The sequence below is a fragment of the Pongo pygmaeus genome, chromosome 11 (assembly GCF_028885625.2).
Source record: "Pongo pygmaeus isolate AG05252 chromosome 11, NHGRI_mPonPyg2-v2.0_pri, whole genome shotgun sequence".
Lineage (NCBI taxonomy): Eukaryota > Metazoa > Chordata > Mammalia > Primates > Hominidae > Pongo > Pongo pygmaeus.
In genome coordinates, this window is record NC_072384.2 from 48264834 (window position 1) to 48283584 (window position 18751).

Sequence of the window (18751 nt, forward strand, 5' to 3'; positions counted from 1 at the left end):
GTAATGTCTGTTTCCCTCACTGGACCATCAGCTCCAGAAGGGCATGGAGCAAGGCTGTATTAGTTTCTGCCATATCCCTCGTGCCTAGTACAGAGCCTGGCATACAGTACATAATCCATAAATGCTTGTTGAATGTACTCATTCAAAAACCTATCTTAAATAATTAGCACTTACATAGTGATTTTCTAGCTTATATACAGTAACATTTTATGTCTGCTGTGCCTCACCTGGTCCTGTGCATCAACCCTGTGAAAAATACAGATTTGGGACATTTAGCTGATGTCTTATCTGTGTATGGTATTTTCACCTGTGTCATCTCACTAGACCCTTGCAGTTTACAGCCCAGCAGCGCTGAGCTCTGAATATGACATGCTCCTTACACATGTGGGTCCTTTTCTCTGCCAAGCGTGTCCCACCATTGCAGATGTCATTGTGCCCCACCCAGACAGCCTTTCCCAGCCTGTGCACCTCTCCCCTAGCTGCTGGGAGCATTGACTGTTAACAGCTCCCAGCCGCTCCCTTCTCTAGAGAATTGTCCTCCACCAAAGAGCATAGAATGAAGTATCCCACCTGGGAGGGGGCAGCACATAGTCCATGACTGGCTGACACAGGGGTACAGAAAGCCATCACTTGGCCTCAAGGATGTTGCTATGGTTTGAATGTGTCCCGTCCAAAATTCGTGTGTTGAAACTTAATCCCCATTGTAGTGGTATTAAGAGGTGGGGCCTTTGGGATGTGATGAAGTCATAAGGGTTGTGCCTTCATAAATGGATTAGTGCCTGTGAAAGAGCTCAAGGTTGAAGGGATCACCCTCTCACACTTCTGCCATATGAGAACACAGCATTCACCCCTCTTTCTTTGCCCTTCCATCCCTTCTGCCATGTGGGGACACAGCAAGAAGGCCCTTACCAGACACAAAACCTGCCAGTGCCTTGATCTTGGACTTCCTAGCCTCCACAACTATAAGAAAAGAATTTCTGTTCCTTATGAATTACCCAGTCTGTGATATTGTGTTTTAGCAGCACAGATGGACTAAGATAGTGGGGAGCTTCCTCCTGGGCCTCCTGGAGAGCCCACACCCTCCCTGCCCTCTCCCACACTCCTGCTTCCCTGACTCTCCAATAGATGTCTCTGCAGGAATCCCCTTCTCAGGCTCTGCTGCTAGGAAGATCAACCTAAGACACATTGCCTTGTCCACTGTGTGCACCTCTAGCTTGCCAGTAAAGATTTCCCTGGAGATGTAAGACTGGCAAGTGCAGACAACACAGGAAGCACCCGGGGCCAAGTGGGTTCCTGCAGTCTGGCAGGTACGGAGGGAGTGCCACAGAGTGGGCATATATGGAAGCCACTCTGCCAGGGCCCAGAGCTGAGGAAACCAGCGCATGGCCTTCCCTGGGGCACTCAGGCATACACCGCCACTCCTTGGTGAGCTGGCTCTCCTGATGCCAATACTCACTCCTTAGCCTTCCTTCCTTACTTCTAATGCCGGAAGAAAAAGTAGGGGGAGGCTTTGGGCTTTGGGTTCTATAGGGGCTTACAACAACAGGGCCTCATTGTCTCAAGTCTCACTGCCACTGGACCCTTGAAGTTTGGGCTTCTAGAGCGGCCTAGGGAGAAGGTGGAACTTTCTCCCACCTGCCCAAGGCTCACCTCCCTTTTCCAGGGCACTGACAGTAGACATGTGTGCCCCCCTCAACCCCACCACTCCCAGGGGACACCCCGCAAGTTTCCTGCAAGGTCATGGCTTTACCCTGTGACTGCCACAGGTCCACTCCTCCAGATATACGTAGGAAAGCCCAAAATTCATCTCAGAGATGAACACATACAATTTTTCCTGTCTTTGTTCCTGCGCTAGATGGTAAACTCCAGGAAGGCAGGAATCATGTCTTGCTTACCTTAGTAGCTCCCAAGGTAGCAAGAATATAATTTATTTTTCTGAATTGGAAGAGTCCTTAGAGAAATGTGGTATAATTTCCTAGGGTAAAGTCTTGTGCTCAATCTTATTAAATGAGTGAAGGCACATTTTCTTTTGAATAGGAACTTGCAATAATTTGAGTCAAAGCATATTAAGGTGGCTTTTTAGAGTCAATTTATATTTTTATGTATATTTTAGGGCAGGGAAGCCTATAGGTATCCTCAAACTCTATTAAATGAGAAGACACATTTTGATGCTCTCTCTTGCCACTCTTATTCAGTATAGTATTGGGAGCCCTTGCGAGAGCAATCAGGCAAGAGAAAGAAATAAAGCGCATCCAAATAGGAAGAGAGGAAGGCAAATTATCCCTGTTGCAGTCGACATGATCCTATATACAGAAAACTCCATAGTCTTGGCCCAAAAGCTCCTTAAGCTGATAAACAACTTCAGCAAAGTCTCAGAATTAAAAAAAAATCAGTGCACAAAAATCACTACCATTCCTATACCTCAACAATAGTCAAGCCAAAAGCCAAATCAGGAACACAATTCCATTCATAACTGCCACAAAAAGAATAAAATACTAGGAATACAGCTAATCAGGGAGGTGAAAGATTTCTACAACGAGAACTACAACTGCTCAAAGAAATCAGACAGGACACCAACAAAAGGAAAAACATTCCATGTTCATGGATAGGAAGAATCAATATTGTTAAAATGCCCATACTGCCCAAGGCAATTTATAGATTTAATGCTATTATTTTAAAAATAACATTGAGATTCCTTACCGAACTAGAAAAAACTGTTTAAAAAATTCATATGCAACCAAAAAAGAGCTTGAATAGCCAAGGAAGTCCTAAGCAAAAGAACAAAGCTAAAGACATCATGTTACCTGACTTCAAACTATGCTACAGGGCTACAGTAACCCAAAGAGCATGGTACTGGTATGAAAACTGACACATAGACTAATAGAACAGAATAAAGAGCCCAGAACTAAAGCCACACACCTACAACTATCTGATATTTGGCAAATCTGACAACAATAAGCAATGGAGAAAGCACCGTCTATTCAATAATTGGAGCTGGGATAGCTGGCTAGCCATATGTGGAAGATTGAAATTGGACCCCTTCCTTACACCATATACAAAAATTAACTCAAGATGGATTAAAGACTTAAATGTAAAACCCAAATATCTAAAAACCCTGGAAGACAACCTAGGCAATACCATTCTGGACACAGGAATAGGCAAAATTTCATAATGAAGACACCAAAAGCAATTGCAACAAAAGCAAAAATTGGGATCTAATTTTCTCCAGAATTTTGTCTAAAAATTAGACAAACGGGATTTAATTAAACTAGAGAGCTTCTGCACAGCAAAAGAAACTATCAACAGAATAGACAGAAAACCTACAGAATGGGAGAAAATTTTTGCAAACTATGCATCTGATAAAGGTCTAATATCCAGCATCTATAGGGAACTTAAATTTACAAGGAAAAAACAACTCTATTGAAAAGTGGGCAAAGAACATGAACCGACACTTATCAAAAGAAGATACATGCGGCCAACAAGCATACGAAAAAAGCTCAACATCACCAATCATTAGAGAAATGCAAGTCAAGACCATAAAGTGATACCATCTCATGCCAGTAAGAATGGCTATTATTAAATAGTAAAAACAAAAAACAGAAAACAAAAAACAGGTACTGGCGAGGTTGTGGAGAAAAAAGAAATGCTTATACAGTATTGGTGGGAATGTAAATTAGTTCAGCCATTGTGGAAAACAGTGTGGTGATTCCTCAAAGACCTAAAAACAGAAATACCATTTGACCCAGCAATCCCATTACTGGGTATATACCCAAAGGAATATCAATCATTCTATCATAAAGACACACCCGCACGTATGTTCATCACAGCACTATTCACAATAGTAAAGACCTAAGTCAACATAAATGCTCATTAGTGGTAGACTGAATAGAGAGAACGTGGCACATATACACCATAGAATACTATCAGCCATACAGAAGAATGAGATCATGTCCTTTGCAGGAACATGGATGGAGCTAAAGGCCATTATCCTTAGCAAAGTAATGCAGGGAACAGAAAACCAAATACTGCATATTCTCACTTGTAAATTGAGAGCTAAATGATGAGAACACATGAACAGATAGAGGGGAAAATACACATTGGGGCGTTTCAGAGGGTGAAGAATGGGAGGAAGGAGATCAGGAAAATAACTTATGGGTTCTATGCTTAACACCTGGGCGATGAAATAATCTGTACAACAAACCCCCATGGCACAAGTTTACTTATGTAACAAACCTGCACATGTACCCCTGAATTTAAAAAGTTAAATTAAAAAAAAGACATATTAAAAAAAATATATTACTAAGGCTTGCATGAAATTTTGAGATAGGAAGAGAATAGGCTACAAAGAGAGTACTGCAGGCAGAACCAGAACCTTTCACACAACCACCTCCCCATTACTCCTTCTGTTTTCCTTCCTTCCTTTTTTGTTCCCTCCCTCCCTCCCTTGCTCCCTGCCTCCCTCCCTTCCTTCCTTCCTTTGGTACCTAGTTGCATGGACGTCTCCCATAAATGGTGTCCATGAGTCCACACCTGTCTTAGTCTGCTCAAATTGCCGTAACAAAAAATGTTGGACTGGGTGGCTTAAACCAAAGGAAGTTATTTTCTTACAGTTCAGGAGGCTGGAATTCCAAGGTCAAGGTGCCAGCATGGTTAGTTTCTGGGGAGAGCCCTCTTCCTGGCTTGGAGATGGTGCCAGCTCACTGTGTCCTCACATGGCATGGAGAGAGAGAGGGAGCTTTCTCTCTTCTTATAAAGCCACAGCCCTATTAGATTAGGGCCCTGCCCTTAACTCATTTAACCTCAATTACCTCCCATGGCTTGAAGATTAGGACTTCAACATATTATTTTAGAGGGGGAACATAATTTAGTCCATAACAACTTCCTTTGCCCTAAAACTTTGTGGCTTGATTTGGCCAGTGTCAGCAAATGCAAAGCAGAGGTGTGAATGGTACATGCACATTTCCACTTGACCTCCTGCACACTTGGGCTTGCTCACTCTTGCACCTCTACCTTGCCATGAGAACACACCTGGGCCAGCCTCATTGAGTGATGCAAGAGACATGTGGAGAAGAGCCAAGAACATCTTAGAACAAGCTGACGGGCCAGCTGATCCCCAAAAATGTGAGTGAGCCCAGCCAAGGTCACCTGAGCCAGGGCTTCTTCAGCAGAACTGCCCAGCTGACCCATGGATTGGTGAGAATAAAAAATGGCTGTTTCAGGACACTGAATTTTGAAGTGGTTCATTACACAGCAATAGCTAATGAATATCCTTTCTCTGTTCCTTCTTTTTCTTTTTCAAAAAAATTTTTATGTGTATGTGTACCTTTTTCCTACATTTCTTCTGTTAGAGTTTAAGGACTGATCATATCTCCAAATTTCCTTTAATTCCTGGTCACCTGAACTAGAATGCTACCCTTCGTCCTCTCTAGCCTTTCACCTTTCTTTACTTTTCCTCATGGCATTTGTTGCTGCTTGACATACTATGTCATATGCTTATTTGTCCATTGTTTACCTCCTCCAGTAGAACGAAAGCCACATGAGGGCTTGGACCATGTCTGTCTTGTCAGTGTTGCATTCCCTGCATCTAGAACGTGTCTGGCACTTAGTAGGCACTTTATAGGTATCTGTGGAATGAATGAGTAAACGAGTGAATACATTTTTGGAAACACTAAAACAATGATATTTATTTGAGATGTGTTTGTATATGTTTATGTATGTGTAAACTGAGTCCTTATGGCATGGATTAAATAGAGTAAAACAGAACCTAGGATTTAAGTTTTGGGGCTGGTGCTAGCATTTTGCTGAGGTACCGAGATGCATGCCAGTAGAAATGGACAAGGAAGCAGCACAAACAGTTGGCTTTCACTAACCAGAATGAAGAGGATGAATGTTGCCAATTTGTGTATTGTAGGAGTAATAAGTCCTTCAAACGGGGCTGGGGAATTGTTTGCCAAGTGGGTTCAAGCTGTGGCCTTGCCCACAACTATGTGCTTGTATTAGCAGAGTCTGGAAGCTTCACTATTTATGAAAGGATTGGACTTTTTAAGTATTATTTATACCAATTCATCTCTTTTCTGAGTTAGAGTGTCTTATCCAATTAATTCATTGGTAATTCAATTACTCCCTCTCCTCTTAAAAGGGAATGGGTCAGGCTGGGCACAGAGGCTTACGCCTGTAATCCCAGCACTTTGGGAGGCAGATCACTTGAGGCCAGGAGTTCAAGACCAGCCTGGCCAACATGGTGAAACCCCATCTCTACTAAACATACAAAAAATTAGGCTGGGCGCGGTGGCTTATGCCTGTAATCCCAGCACTTTGGGAGGCTGAGGTGGGCGGATCACAAGGTCAGAAGTTCAAGACCATACTGGCTAACATGGTGAAACCCCGTCTCTACTAAAAATACCAAAAATTAGCCGGGCATGGTGGAGGGCGCCTGTAGTCCCAGCTACTCGGGAGGCTGAGGCAGGAGAATCTGGGAGGCGGAGCTTGCAGTGAGCCGAGATCGCGCCACTGCACTCCAGCCTGAGCAACAGAGCAAGACTCCGTCTCAAAAAAAAAAAAAAAAAAAGATACCAAAAATTAGCCAGGCATGGTAGCACATGCCTGTAGTCCCAGCTACCTGGGAGGATGAGTCGGGACAATGAGCTGTGATTGTGCCACTGCACTCCACCCTGGGTGATGAGACCTTGTCTCAAAAAATAATAAATAAGGGAATGGGTCATTTAAGGAAAAATAAAGTCATGTTCAGAGTTCCAAGCCATCTGCAGTGCAGTGGGGCCAAGTGGTCAGCTGGCTTCCAAAGCAGAGGCTGCTGGTGGCAGGCTGGCCAATGGCCATATTAACGTTCTATGAGATCTGGATGTTACTGGCTGTCAGTAAGTAATTTGTGCGTCTTTGGGAGGTAGGGAATTGGCAGGGAGGAGTAGAAAGCAGGGGCATTTGACTCTGGTAGAATTGAATATGAAATGAGTGATATGGAGGACACGAAGTATTGAACGTTGCTGCATCAGCATCTGTTTCAGAAAGAATTCCACAGGGGAAAGGATGAGGTCTCTTTCATGCCTCCATTAATCCCCAAGTTTCATTCATAGCAACACCATGGTTGTTTTCCCTTTTCTGGACCTGCCTGCCCACCCTCCCCCAGCCCAATTCACTTGGTTAAAGGAGTACTTATGACAGCCATGATTGCTGAACACGATTTTGCTCTTGGTCGGAGTTCATTTGTCCAACAGTGGCACCTGACCAGGGCTGAGACCATCGGAGTCCAGAAGTAAAACTGAAACTGAGAGAGAGAATGAGAGAGCGCACGTGCCCTTTCATAATTCTCCAAGGGTTAATTATCAGCTTTTTTTTTTTCCTGAGCTCAGTTGCAGTCCAGCCTATTTCCTCAAGAATTATAATTAACTCCTCTCTGTTTTTTGCCTTAGCTAGCCTAAGTAGATTTCTGTTGTTTACAACCCAACACACCCGGATTTTGCCCCTCCCTTGTTGCCATTCATGGTATACCAGTTCCATGCCCTGTGGGAGGTGCTGTCTCTGGCTTGAAAGCCAATGGGCCTCAAATGTCAAAGAACAAAGGGGACTAAAAGGCTGGAGCTATTCACCCAAGTCTGCAATTGGTAAGAAGGGCTACCTGCTTGGCTTTGCTGGACAGTGAGTCAAAGGGGAAGGGTCAGAGATCCCATGGAAAGAGTGATCAGAATCTCTCCAATTCTGTCCTTGAATTTCCAATCTCATTGGTGTTTCTAACTGTGCTTAGTAATCTTCATTTACCTGAGTACTCTTCTATTTACAAACTTTTAGTGATTTCCCACTGCTGGCTGAAGGCCACCCAGACACTGTGACCTGCTGTGTAAGGCTCTCAATGATTTGGCATGATTTTTCAGTTTTACTCCCCAGATGTCTCCACACAAATTTGTACCTCTTTACCCCTAAGAGAACAAGTGCTTGCATACCTGGTCCCTTTGCCATTTTGGGCAAGAAGTCTGTACCCTGTATATTTTTCAGGATTTTGATTTATGTTGCCCTCTCAGAAAAATTTTACAAACATACCCCGCTACCATAAGATAAGAGAAGGCTGCCTTCCTGGTATACTTTAGAACATCAAGCACTATTCTTTGTAATCTTTGCCAATGGAATAGGTATTCCTTTGGTTACTAATGAGGCTGAATAGTTATTCATGTATTTCAGGATAATTCTTTTATGTATTGTGTTTTAATGGTCTTGGCTAGTTTTTCTACTGTGAATTTACAATTGTCATTTTTCTTGTGGGAATTCTTTTTTTTTTTTTTTTTTTTGAGACAGAGTCTTGCTCTGTCGCCAGGCTGGAGTGGAGTGGCATGATCTCAGCTCACTGCAAGCTCCACCCCCCGGGTTCAAGCGATTCTCCTGACTCAGCCTCCGGAGTAGCTGGGATTAGAGGCGTGTGCTACCAAGCCCAGCTAATTTTTGTATTTTTAGTAGAGGCGGGGTTTCACATGTTGGCCAGGATGATCTTGATCTCCTGACTTCGTGATCCACCTGCCTCGGCCTCCCCAAGTGCCGGGATTATAGATGTGAGCCACTGCGCCCGGCCGAGAATTCTTTATTAAAGATATCAACTCTTTGTCACATATGTTGCAGAAGCCATCCTTAACCGATTGTCTTATTTTACTATTGTGTATGGTGTTTGATGTATAGAACTTTATATTTTTAGGAGGTGTAATATATTGCTTTTTTCCTTTGATGGTTGCTATCTTGGGTTTTTGCTTAGAATGGCTGTTATTTCTCTTTTAATTTTGCTACAGCTTATCTTCCAGCTAGACTGAGGCTTTTTGAGGGAAGGGTTTATTTTGTTTCCAAAGTTGTATCCTTTGACTCTACTCTCTGCTCTATTTCAGTGTAAGTGATCCAGAAGGAACAACTAATTCACTTATTGGCTGCTGTGGCAGGCAGCTTTTTAAGATGCCCTGGATGATACATGACTCTTATTATTTACATCCTTGTGTAACCCTTTCCTTCTGAATGTGTGCTAGACCAGTGACTTGCTACTAATCAATGGAATAGGGCAAAAATGATGGATGAGATTAAGCTATGAAGAACTATGGTTTCTGTCTTATTCCCTCTTTTTTTTCTTTTTCACCATGCAACAAAACACTTATTAACATTTTGAGCAGGTTCAGCTATTACCGAAACTGGTAATTTATAAACTTAAATTGGGGCAAATGGCTTTAGTGCAGAGTAGTGCCATCACTGGTCACTACGAATGCAAGACTGAAGAATTAATAGCCACCCCTCAGATGGAGGACCAGGTGCAGGGCTGACTCTTTCTGAATGTTGTAGTCAGAAAGAGTGCAGCCATCTTCTAACTGCTTGCCTACAAAGATGAGACTCTGTTGGTCAGGGGGGATGCCCTCTTTAACATGGATCTTGGCCTTCACATTTTGGAGGATGTCACTCGGCTCCACCTCCAGGGTGATGGTCTTGATGGTCAGGGTTTTCAGGAAGATTTGCATTTTGACCTCTTGGAGGATGCGAGGATGCTGCAAATCACCAATCACATTCAGCCACTGGAATGCCTTCAGACGCTTGCTCAACAAGGCCATTTGCCACTCTGTTCCCTCTTTCTTACTTGTTCCTCATGATGCCTACAGCTGCGTGAGGCCCACATGATGAAGAATAGAGGGCAGCTTCTAGCCAACCCCTAGTGAGGAACTGAATTCTGCCAACAATCACATGAGTGACCTTGGAAGCAGATCCTTCCCCTGCTGAGCTTTGAGACAACAGCAGACCTGGCGGCATGAGAGAGAACCTGAGCCCCAGGACCCAGAAACATGGTGCCCAGATTCCTGACCCGATATGAAATAACAAATGTTGTTTTAAGCTGCAAAGTGCTGGAGTAATTTGTTACATGGCAATAGATAATTAATACAAGTGTTTAGTTCTTCTAGTCTTTGGGTATTTTTCTTTCACTTCTGTTGAAGAAAACCCCATTCCATTTACTGCTTCAAAAAGTAAAGGGGAATCTCTATAGGGAACCCCATCAACTTTGGAAATAGCAAGTGTCTTTATGGAACATATTTACAAGCAACTGATTTGCTGAGGATGCGGCTGTGTATTGCCATTGTGGGTAATGGGAAACATGTTTCTATTCATTTTTCCTTCCCACAGCCTCTGAGGAGGATGGAGCTGGTGACTAGAGGAGAGCCTTTAGTTTTGCTGAACACAGCGATAGGTTTGGGGCTGCAAACTGGGACAGAGCTGGGATACATGGACTGGCTCTGTCTGCATCTGGCAGGAAGAGTCCAGGGGAAGTCAGGACATGGGAGAGAAGAGTCATGTGGGATGTCAGGATAGAAAGGGACCTTCTGTGGCTGCATGATGGGGATGGGACTCTGGAGACCGCAGGGTGTGCAATAGAAATCCCTTACTGTGTTTCCTGGTGCATTTTAGTAAGTTTACATGACTTCTTAATACATCCCTGAAAGTGGATGTTTAGAAGAGCTACCAATGTTGAATTCTTATCTAAATGGGGGCACGAATGAATTAGACACAGTTTCTGGAAGATGAGGGAATAGCTGACAAGCAGGTCACGCGGGGTCAGCCCTGAGGCAGGCAGCGGGCTTCGAAGCCCCTTGCCTCCTGTATCTCAGCTCCTCACTGGGCCCAGTGCCTCATGCCTGCATGCTGCCCTGAGATTGCCAATGCTCATTCACAGGTGCCCTCACCCTACCACCGGGACACAGAGCTTGGCTTTTCTCCCTCCTTTCCTCTCCCTCCTTAGACTCAATGTTTTGCCATCTTATTTTTCCAGAGCCCTGACTTTTTTTTTCAGTAAGAATTAATACCAAACTGGAGGTTTAATCTAGCAACATGAATCTCAGTCAATGTGTCAGCTCTCCTGGAAGAGAAAGGGCTTTTTCTTTCTGATCAGCTAACGTCATGCTAAAGGGATGTGATAATCTTTACTTCTTCCCCACTGAGGCTGGGTTATCTGGCCATCTTGAACTGAGGTGACAACTTTTGAAAGACATCTAGATTTTCTACTCTATGGCAACAGATTATTTCTGCAAGTTTTAAAGGCATTTTTAAACATCTTTAAAAACATTTTTCATCTGCTCATTTGGTTTTTAATCTTTACTAGGGTCGGATATTTTTTGTACTTACAGGAATGGCGCTGGGCCCAGGGAATCAGAAATGATTAGACCCATATGGTAACCTGCAGACCCCAGGGTTTGAGTTAAATGGCTATCCCAGAGGCTGCTGAAGATGGGGAACTGATGTGAAAATTGAAGCAATTACCCAGATCACTCAGGCAGAAGAATGTCTGAGGCTTTTTTTCCCTTGAACAATCCAGATAATTGCTTCAATTACACTTCTTACTGGCGGTAGAGACGGGTACAGACATAGCTCTCCAGGAATGGGCTGAATAGAGGGAAACAGTGCTTGGAAAATGAGTCTGATAACTCAGGGGGAGAAAAAAGTGGGAAAAATTCACATGCTTTGGCCTTGATTTCTACCAGCCTCAAGCAAGTCAAAGTGAGACTGTTCATAGTTGCCTGAGTGATCTAGGTAATTCTCTATTTTGTGTTTCATCTTCACAATGAAGCTTTTAGGGCCGTGCAAGTGTTGCTGGTGGAGACGGCTGAATAAATCATGGCTGGGAACTTCAGGTTTGAGACCCTTACCCTGTGCTGGCTGGTGAGTTTCCCAGTTCATTAACCACTCTCGAAGGACCTGCAAATCCCTGCTGCGAGGAGGCCTTGCAGGTCAGGAAGGAGAGGGGGCAGGTAGGCGCTCTCCTTGTAGAGCTTACTACACCTGTTAATTTAACTATGAGCAAAAATCAAGGTAGCAGGACTTCATGATTCCCTGAAGCAGATGGTTCATTTATTGAGACCCTCAGGGATTCATTTCTGCAAGTGAAAATCCACATTTGTTAAAACAATGGAATGACAAATGAATGTATCAAAGATTTATTGAGTTGCTACTTTGTGCCTGGCATTATGCCAGACCTTGGAATAATCATGTAATTTCATATTCATACAGGATTTTTGTTTTCTTTTCTTGTGTTTTCTTGGTGGGGGTAGGGGAATGATTCATTTGATCTCTTTACAGCCTCTTCCAGACTTTATTTCCAATGCATTTTCTCAAATATTTCTCTTTTCATTCTCACTTATCAAGAGTAGATAATATTTTTAGCATCATTTCAACAGATGGGATAAAAAAATAAATATTCAGAGAAGTTCAGTACATTTTCCAAAGTCACAAAATTTGTTAGCAGCTGACCTGGAATGAAAAATAAAGGATCCTGAACCAAAGTCTCCATCTGCGATGCAACATCATTTCTTTCAGATTCCTTACTGATTCATTTGTCTTTGCCATTATCATGATTGTGATGGATATGGATTGATTATCCAGAAAGTATTTATCAAGCATGTAAATAAGATACGATACCCACAACATAAAGAAGCAAGACACACACACACACACACACACACACACACACACACAGACACCCCCAACAGCATGAAGAATACTGTGAGGTGAAAAGAACTAGAGAAGAGTATCGGACAATATGAAAGTGATTGCAGGGCAGGCAGAAATCAGATGCTGAGTCAGAGGGACCGACGACTTGAGAAGAAAGAGAGCCCTGTGGGCTAGAGCTGTTCAGAAAGATTCTTTTAGATTCTATTTTTTTTTAAAATTGTGGTAAAATACACACAACATAAAAGTTACCGTTTAACCATCTTAAGGTGCACAATTCAGTGGCATTAAGTACATTTGCAACATCATGCAACCATCACCTCTATCTAGTTCCAGCACTTTCTCATTACTCCAGATGGAAACCTCTGTAATCAGGAAGATTTTGTAGAAAGTTTGGTAGAATCTTGAGGGATAGCTAAGATTTAGAGAGGCAGAGAGGTGAAAGGAAATCCACAGGGCATATTAGAGTGTGAGCTGATAGCACATGTACAGTGTCTGGAGCATGGTGAGGACTGCAGGGCTTTGTGGAGAAGAGTGCTGTGCAGTAGGTTTGGGTGACTCCCGTGGACTTTCCCTGTACAACAGCAGGTTTGCCTTTCCCTTTCTCTTTCAGGATCACCTTCCTCTAACATGTTCCGGGGAAGAAGCGTTGGTCTCACATTCTCCCAAGGGAAGCCCACCTCTCCTCTGTGGTTGCATTCTAAACCCTCTTTCAGCTTTGCTGTGGAATGGCTACTCTGTCTGATCTTATCACTGCTGCATCTCTGGGATTCTGGTCCTCCTGCAACACGATGCTGCTGTTGCTGCTGGTGCTGCTGCCATGTCCATCTCAGCCAGGAGCTGGTGGGGCAGGAGACTGTTTTTGTCTTTGCCTTGGGCTGTAATTCCTTCAAGCACCACTGACAGACTGAGGGGTGCAGAGACTTCACTGGAGGAGACTTTATCACGGGGGAAAATCCTCAAAACTAGGTTCCATTTTTTCACTTTTCCCAGAGTCCAAGGGTCCAGGATCATCCACAAGACACAATACTCCTCACCAGTACATTTTCTGGATGTTATTTATGGACCAATAAATTTTGAATTGACAGTGGCATCTAGATCAGTGCTGTTCAATAAAAATATCTCATGAGCTACATATGTAATTCAAACATTTCTGGAAGTCAATTTAAAATAGGAAAAAGAAACACAGGTGATGTTTTATTCAATTATTTAATATATTTTATTTAACCCAATATATCCAAAGCATTTCTATTTCAACATGTAACCAATAAAAATAATTATTAATGAAATATTTTACAGTCATTTTCACACTGTCTTCAAAGTCCTGTTTGTATTTTACACTGACTGCCCATTTTGTTATGGACATTAAATTTTTTATTAGAAATACTTGATCTGTGTTTAGATTTTATAAAATTTACAGTTGAAAATGCGGATTTACCAAGTTGTTCCAAACACACTTAAAAGTTTCCAATAACTCAATCAGGTATCTGCTTCTAAATTTAAATTGTAATTAATTAAATGAAATAAAATGAAAAATTCAGTTTCTCAGTCATACTCGTCCCATTTCAAGTGCTCAGTAGCTATTTGTGGCTAGTAGCTATTGTCTTGGACCATGCAGATCTAGTAAGTCTAAGACCAACAGCACCAACTAATTGCCACAATTATTTGATTTGCTTTGTGTCCAAAGATGATTCCAAGTTAGTCCAATGATAAAAATCCTTGGCTTGACCATCAGGTTTTTTGCATGATTGGATCCCAAATTGCCTTTTGACTGAATTGCTTATTAATTCCACTCCAGTCACTCAGGTTTCCTCACTGTTTTTGGGCACGTAAACTTAACCTGATCCCTGCACTGTGACTCTTGCTGTCCTCCACCTTCAAGATTTAAAGAACAGGCAAGTTTATTGGCTCATGAACAAGAAGTCTAGAACACAGTGGGCTTTGGTTTTGGTGGATCCCAGTGGCTTGATCATGTCACCAAGGACCCAGGTTTTTTGGTCTCGTGGTTTTGTCATATGCATCTTTGGCTTCATCTCTGGTCTAGTTTTCCAAGAAGTCATTGAGTATTTCCAATAGCAACTGGAGCTGGACGTTATCCTCCAGCTGGAGATGGAAAGGCAGAGTAACACAATTTATTTCCAAAAATTTGGCAAACTTTTTCTGTCTCCTTGACATTTATCTTGCTCATCCCTGAACCAATCACTGGGAAAAAGAATGGGGTGGTCATGTTTGACTGAGGCTAATCAAGACCCATTCTTGGATTTGGGGACAACTCTCCAAACCACGTTCTTCCTATGCAATAGGAGAAGGGGAGAACACATAATCTCAACAACCAAAACACCTCTTTTTGGTTTTTTACTTCTTTTATCTTTTTTTATTGTGGTAAAATAGATACAACATAAAATGTACCATTTTAACCATTTTAAAGTGTACAGTTCAGTGGCATTAACTATGATTACATTGTTATGCAGTCATCACCATCATCTATCTCTAGAATATTTCCCATCTTCTTGAACTGAAATTCCATACCCATTAAATAATAACTCCCCATTCCCCCTCCCTCCCGTATCCTGGCAACCACCATTCTACTTCCTGTCCCAGGAACTTGACTACTCTAGGTACCTCATATAAGTGGAATCATATAGCATTTGCCCATTTGTGACTGGCTTATTTTCACTTAGCATAATGTCTTCAAGGTTCATCTATGTTGTAGCATACATTGGAACTTCTTTTTAGGGCTGAATAATATTCCATTGCATATATACACCACATTTTGTTTACCTATTCATCAGTTGATGGACATTTGGGTTGCTTCCATCTTTTGGCTATTGTGAATACTGCTGCTATGAACACAAGTGTACAGATACCTGTTTGAGTACCTGATTTCAATCTTTTTGGGGGTATATACCTAGAAGTAGAATTGCTGGATCATATGGAAATTCTATTTTTAATTTTTCGATGAACCACCATACTGTTTTCCATAGCAGTTGTACCATTTTACATTCCATTAACCATGCACAAGAGTTTTGATTTCTTCATGTCTTGGTCAACACTTCTTTTCTTTCTTTTTTTTTTTTTTTTGGTAGTAGCCATTCTAATGGGTGTGAAGTGGTATCTCATTGTGATTTTGATTTGCATTTTCCTGATAATTAGTGATATTGCCTACTTTTTATGTGCTTATCGGCTATTTGTATATCTTTTTTGAAAAAATGTCTTTTCAAGTCCTTTGGCCTTTTTTTTTTAACAACCGGTAATCAGTTTATTAAAATAGTTGACTTAAGCATCTCCAATGATGACTTCCACCTCAACTCCTGGCTCCATACTAATGGAAGTAATCTGCTTAATCTCAGAAGGGCTGTGCAAGTCAATGAGTTGCTTGTGGATTCTCATCTGGAAATGATCACATGTCTTAGAACCTTCACCAAAAGGAGTTTTTCTTGTAGCGATTCTCGAAGTCTTAGTAGGCATTTGAACTGGTCCTTTCACTTTGAGATTATTTTCCTTTGCTCCTCTGATCAAGTCAGCACACACCTCCTCCAGGGATTTTAAGCTGTGGCTCATAAAGAGTGATTCGAATTCAGTGAATTGCCACCTCCGGCTCCACGGGTGTTTTTCCAGTATCTTTAAAAGCCACAGCTGCTGTGTGGCTTCCTGACCGACTGGTTCCTCGGTGAAAGCAACAGCAGTGAGTCAGGAGCAGGAGCAGGAGCAGAAGCCGGCAGACCACAGCTCGGCACCACTTTCGACGGCGTCTTCCTCAAAGAGCTCTAATTTTTTTTTTTTTTTTTTTTTTTTTTTTGAGATGGAGTCTCCCTCTGTAGCCCAGGCTGGAGTGCAATGGCTTGATCTCAGCTCACTGTAACCTTTGCCTCCCGAGTTCAAGCGATTCTCCTGCCTCAGCCTCCCGAGTGGCTGGGATTATAGGCATGCACCACCACACCTGGCTGAAGTATTTTTAGTAAAGATGGGGTTTCACCATGTTGGCCAGGCTGGTCTGGAACTCCTGACCTCAAGTGATCCGCCTGCCTCGGCCTTTCAAAATGCTGGGATTACAGGTGCGAGCCACTGCACCCTGCCTAATAGCTCTAATTTTTAAACAGCTTATTTACAAAGCACTCTATGCTTCAGGTCAAACATTTGTCAAGCATCTGCAATATGCCAAGAACTATACAGATTTCATTACCTAATTTTAAAATTAAACTAAGACCCAGAGAGGTAATAGGATCTATATAAAAATGCTCGAAATAGTGAAAATAGCCCTGTATCTGGAGGTTTAGCTCCGCCACTATCATGATTTCTAATGTGCAACATACCCATGCAAGTCACTTTAAAGTATTTCATAGGTTAAAGGCCTTTTTACAAAAAAAGAAAGAAAAAATTTTAAATTAAGTCCTTACTTGTGCCAGGACCTGTGTTAATGTGTGTGTGTATATAACGTTTCTCATTTAAATCTCCTGAAACCTCTGTAAGATAGGTTCTACTATTATCCCCATTTTACAAATGGAAACATGAGCTTAGAAATGTTAGGTTACTAGCTAGAAATAATGCAGCTAGTAAGTGACAGTTATTTGAATAGAGTCTGGCATCAGAGACTGTACTCTTTTCAGCACACACACAGTATTTGGATACTCCTGTATCACAGATAATATAGGGAATTTCAATATGTAAAACAATTCAATTAGTTCACAATTTTAGTCAATTTGGTACATATCATTCACATACTTATAAACAGAAAATAATAGGAAAAATCAGTCAACAAACATCTGGGGAGAGAGGGAAAAGGCAACTTCATTTCTCTTTTGATAAGATTCTAAATACCACAAATAGGAGAAAACAGCCAAATCAAAAGTTAGGAAATCCATAACTTCAACCTTCATAAAGGGTAAAGTGTGTCTTTAAGAAGCAAAGATTTAGGGAAGTCCCATTTGGGTACCCCTCACTCTCAAAAATGAGAGAGCTGTTCTCCTTTTTTTCTTTTTTTTTTTTTTTTTTGAGATGGAGTCTCATTCTGTCACTCAGGCTGGAGTGCAATGGTGTGATCTCAGCTCACTGCAACCTCCGCCTCCTGGGTTCAAGCGATTCTCCTGACTCAGCCTCCTGAGTAGCTGGGATTACAGGCGCATGCCACCATGCTGGGCTAATTTTTGCATTTTTAGTAGAGACAGGGTTTCACCATTTTGGTCAGGCTGGTCTCGAACTTCTGACCTCGTGATCCACCTGCCTTGGCCTCCCAAAGTGCTGGGATTACAGGTGTGAGCCACCGAGCCTGGCCCTGTTCTCCTTTTTCTTTCTTTTGCCTTTTAAACCTCTGCTCTTAAAATGCACCTCAGCCTCCGCACCTTCCCCCCGCTGCCCCGCAAAAAAAAAGAGGCAAGATTTAAAAGGTTAACAGGAAAAGACTACTTTATCAAATTTAGCTTGAATGCTAAGTAGTAACATTTATTAAGGTCCACAGTTTACTGCTTACTACACAGTTTACTACTTTACTACACTATAACCCACCTGGACTGATGGCTTCTTCAGGAACACTGAGAGAATGTAAAATACAGGAATCCTGATAATCCTGCATTCTTCGAGCATCCATTATAATCAAGCTGATGTTTTTATCCATCATCATTGTATAATTTGTTACATTGTGTCCTTTGTTGTAATTGTTCCTTTCTCTTTGGTCTCACATTTGTTCATTCTTTTCACCATTGCTCTTTTGGGTTTTGTCTTTGGAATCCAATACATTCTCCAAAGAAACTTTAGCCAATGTGCTGCCATCCTCTCTTCCTGTTTCCTGCCTTTTTTGTTGTAGCTGCTGTGCTTCCTTCTGCCTGTACTTTTCCTCAAGTTTTTTCCGGACTTCAGCTTCTTTATATCTTAGTTTAAGGCTCTCAGAGAGTCTTTCATCTTCTTCAATGGCTTTTTTGACGTTTGCAGGCCCAAGTATTGAATGGACGTAATCCTTTTAGTGCTTATTTTCTCTGGTTTAACTTCTGTCTTCTTATTGAGGTCTTTTAGTGAAGAACTGAGGTAGAGTTCTTTAGGAACTAAAGCCACAGCAGGCATGGTGAATTATCTTTACTTTTCCACGTTCACAATGGATGCTATATTTCCTTAAAAGTAGTTTTTTCCATGGCGTCAGGTGTGCTTCACTGACACCAGCCTTCTCACCAAAGGCCCATCTCCCAAGAACTCAAGGGAGAATTAGCCTTGGTTACCAAGATGGAATCCAGCCCAGCTCATCGTCCTTTGCCCATTTTTTAAATATTTTTTTTGGTTGTGAGTTCTAGGTATTCTT

General features: G+C 42.1%; 1 pseudogene; it reads right to left on the reverse strand.

The window, feature by feature from the left end:
• Positions 1–15741: 15741 nt before the first annotated feature.
• On the reverse strand, positions 15742–18076 carry LOC129031553 (small ribosomal subunit protein uS10-like; annotated as a pseudogene).
• Positions 18077–18751: the final 675 nt, after the last annotated feature.